At 37.3% G+C, this 4,452-nt stretch overlaps 1 protein-coding gene across 3 annotated transcripts in view; it reads right to left on the reverse strand.

Moving 5' to 3' along the window:
* LOC108752954 (mothers against decapentaplegic homolog 7) overlaps window positions 1-4,452 on the reverse strand; it is a 63,435-nt gene that overhangs the window by 46,534 nt on the left and 12,449 nt on the right. The window lies entirely within an intron of this gene.

Here is a 4,452-nt window from a genome sequence, read left to right on the forward strand (position 1 = left end):
CCGCCAGCCGCGAGACTTACTCGTCTAATATATATATATATATAATATATATATATGTATTTATATATAATGTGTGTGTGTGTTTTATTTTTAGATTTATTTCCTTCTGGTTATAATTTTGATTGTATAGTCCCATCGATAAGTGCCGTTCTCTCGCTCTTTAATTCTCATCCGTGTAATACGCAGGCAGGTCCTACCTACATTCGCTCAATTTCTTCCCTTTTCTCTCTCTCTCTCTCTCTCTCTCTCTCTTTCTGTCTCTGCAACGTGCGCGTCGTACTCTTCTCAAGTCTTTTTTTCCGTCCTTCTCCCGCGCGTCAGCGCAGCGCCGAGAATCCGATCTGTCTTTCCGAAGCGGGGTGTCTCCGCGGAGCTGACGCGACGGACTATTTCGTCGTTACCCGCCCGCTTCTCTCTCTCTCTCTCTCATTCGCTTTCTCCCGCCTCTCTTTCCCCAAATGTTTCCTCCCGCCGGCTTCCTCGAGCGTGCATGTGCGGCGTGATCGCGCGCTATTATTAGCCGTGGAAACCTCAGCATGGAATTCGAAGGATTCGTTTATTTTCTTCGGTGTCGCGCGCCGTTAATTACGAAACACGGTCGCGATTTTATCTCGCGCACCTTCGCGATCTTTTTCTGCGGAGGTGTCGCCGGCGGATCGGTCGCGCCTATTCGATACGATTTTCCAGCCATAAACGCTCGATATTATCGATAAAACGTGCTTGTGGCGCGCTCGACTGTAACGAATCGTCGTCACGATTAGGCCACCGGCGCCGGTGGGCACTCGCGTGAATAGTCACGTTCACGAGCGTCGTGCTTTTATATAGAAAAAGCCGCACTTTTCTCAGCAATTATTCTCGTACGGAATATCGTCTTTAATCTTTCAAACGATTAGAGAATGTCGGATATAGGTACTCGCTCGCCAATTTTATTAGCTTTGCCGAGGCGAGCGACGTGGTCGCAGGCGATGACTCTGCGGGATTTTTGATCGAGCACTCGCTCGTTTGATTTATCATGATTTATACTCATTTCTATCTCAATGTAGTTCAGGTTAATTTACTCTTTTTTTTTTTTTGAATTCTTAGAACTAGAACAAGATAAAAAGTAAGGCGAGAAAAACACAAGATCGAGACTCTTTATTTTTTTTTTTCTTCTAATTCTTAGAACGATAAAAAGACAAAAAGGTAGTTAAACTTGCAAGATTGAAGTTAATCTACATTAGGTAGAAATGGACGTAAGTGTCCCTGGAGTAATGTCCAACAAAATTACTTTCAAATCTATATATATGCGGCACAATTTTAGATCTTTCAGCAAAATTGTTCTTTCCGCGCACATTTTCTATGCCATTTTAAGGGACCTTGGTTGAGACGTCCAGACTCTGCTGCATTCTAGACACTAATCAATGCAATGAGAGGTGATAATCCATAACCGCGTTCAGTAGACTCAACAGTTGTAATTGATATCAGTGTATTCTTCTAGATTATTCAATCGGACGTTTAGAATACATTAATCTATAAGAATACATCAATAACAGCGAATGCTCACTCAACTGTTGAGTCTACTGAACGCGGTTCACGATAGAAGGGAGCGTCGTGGCTCGATGACGTAATTAGCCGATATTTATTTATCGTCTCACGTTCATACGTACATGAATCTTCCTATCTGATTATGAGAAATATTATAAATACGTTCTCGAGGCGTGGTCCCCGCCGCCGCCGTCGCCGCCGTCGCCGCCGACTAACGCTCGTTAATCTTATACGGATTAAACTTGTTGTTATAGAATATTTATTATATAAAGTTTTCTATTTATAATCTAGGGCGTGCCGTCCGATGCCCGAGTGCGAGTGCACACGTACGGTGTGTCCAAGAAGCGCGAGTTAAAATTAAACTAAAAAACATAATTTCGCGGTATTGGACGTAACCTCCGATATTGTATAACTTTTGTCCGTTCAAAACGAGCTTCAACGATTCTCATAGGCTTTCTCTACGATATAAGTCATTTTACCTTCAAAATATTCAAGATTCGAAGGGTATATTTTTTAACACTTTTCTGCTGTGATTTACAAAATATATTCAAATTGTTATCGGAGAATTTAATGGGTTTTCTACAATAAAAAGCCATTACCTAACCTTAAGTTTTAAGCTAAAAAAATTGATCGCAATTGAGACAAATAATCGAATTCAATTTTCCACGGCTTAAGACTCGAGCTCAATTAAACCCAATTCTTCAAATATATAGTATTTTGTAAATTGTAGCGAAAAAGTGTTCGAAGAGAATATACCCTTTGAATTTTAAATGTTAAATTTATACATTCTATTTGAAACATCTAGAAAGCAATCATTCCTCTGTTCAATTTTATATCATTCCGATCGACACACGTCTCGATATCATTTTCTTTCATCGAAACTCGTACGTACTTACTGAAATGCCGTATCGCCGCGGTTCGCACGATCGAATTCGTTCGGCTTGATGGCGGCGATGGCGGGTTAAACGATCAGTCGGGGTTACGTAAAGGCGCATTTTGCTGGCGCCTGCCGGCGTTCGCTTCCTCTCTCGTTCCCGCCCGCTTTATAGGACGCGACGCTTTTTTGCGGACAAAAGTCACGTCACCGAACAAGGCAGGCGACGGACCCGAGATAGTGGCGAGCCGCGAGGTTCCCAAATTCTACAATTTCTTTAAACATGACGAATATCATGGCGTAAATAGTGAAGACGTCTCTGTCAGATTAGGCAAGAGTTATTATCTATTTATTAAGACATCATTCCAAAAAGGTGTCTTTGAAGAACTTCGAAAGCCGACGTTTCAGTTAAATGTGTTTATGTAAAATAGTAGTATCATTATATATTACGAAACAACAAAAGATAATGAAAATCGATAATTACTTGAACCTCGTTGAAATATTGTCTTAAATGGTAACGTTTATTTATATTTGCGATATTTTCTTCGTTATGTTTCCTCAGAAATACACAAGCTTGTGCAGTTTACCGATGACTCACTGTTGGCTCTCGCTTTCCCACCGTATGTCAAGTATTGATGAATGAATTCCTTTCGAGCACATCCGTCTCGTTTCTTTGTATTTTACAGAAAAACTCTTGGCAGGTACGACAAATTTGGATTTTGTGAGAAAGCTAGTAGGCTAAATATTCTCTTGACCACTTATAACTGTCGAGACGATATTATAAGGTTAATCTAAAACGACAAAAGCATACTCGAAAAAAGGAAAGGTTGACATCTATCGGATCTGAATGTCTATTTGTCAACATCGTTAGCATTTGAATAGAAGAATGAATTTTTTCTCAAAGAGCACAGTTTTACTAAAGAAAATTTAAAGATTTAACTGTATATACACAGATCTGAAAATAATTTGTTAAATTATCAGTAATTAGATAATTAATTGCTAGAATATTAAAATATTTTCAGCATTAATTATCATATTACATTATGCGTGAGTCTAGATAATTATTTTAATAACTATTTTCAGATCTGTATCTTATAATTAAATTTCTAAATATTTTCTAATATTCATATATTTGTTTACTAACATTTCAGCAAAATCGCAGCAATTCTTTCTGTATATATTTCGATATTTCAAACTAAATTACTTTTTAATTTTAACTAAATTATTTTTAATAAGATTCTGTTTTAATTTTTTTTTGTTTTAATCAAAAATTTATGACAATACCATAATTTAATTTTATAATATGAAAGTTGATTAACTTTCATCCATTATTAAGCGTCACTTTATGTGTGTACAGCTATTGTTGTTAATATTTTATATTGTAAAAATCTATTATCGATGAGCGCTAATCTTGCAGAATATTATCCCGTGATTTTTCGGCGACATTTTTTTATCTTTCATGGAAGTAACAGGTGTTTCTATTTCTTGTTCACCTGTTTGGCTTTCTCGGTGATGGAAAATTGTTAGTAGTACGATCCTCTCTCTCTCTCTCTCTCTCTCTCTCTCTCTCTCTCGTACGTATTGCCTATATTTATCTACATTTTGAATGTAAGCAGATAGACATCGGCCTACCGTTAATAAATTTTGCGTTACATTCGCCTGAGTCTTTAAGCTTGTTAGCATCGAGGTGACGATTAGCACTCGGTTTGTAGCCTAATGTTATAATGTAGCCAGTTACGACGTCAAATTGTCCCATCATTTACGCACCGACGGCGCCGACTAGACATGTTCGATAAACGTTAAACGATATTGTGCGAAAAGTCCCTGAAAATGACGTGTGTGCTAATGTAACTCGCGTTCTTTACCTATTTTTCACAAATGTAGTTTCACATTCAATTATCAAACGATTTTAGACATTTCAGTATAATAATTGAAATTTAACAATACGTTATTAGTTATTTCATACTTATTTTAAATAATATCTTTCTCTACAATTCTAGTCGGTTAGGTTTATTATATCTTTATATATATATATATACGTACACATATATATA

Source organism: Trachymyrmex septentrionalis, unplaced genomic scaffold, assembly GCF_001594115.1.
Source record: "Trachymyrmex septentrionalis isolate Tsep2-gDNA-1 unplaced genomic scaffold, Tsep1.0 scaffold62, whole genome shotgun sequence".
Classification (NCBI taxonomy): Eukaryota; Metazoa; Arthropoda; class Insecta; order Hymenoptera; family Formicidae; genus Trachymyrmex; species Trachymyrmex septentrionalis.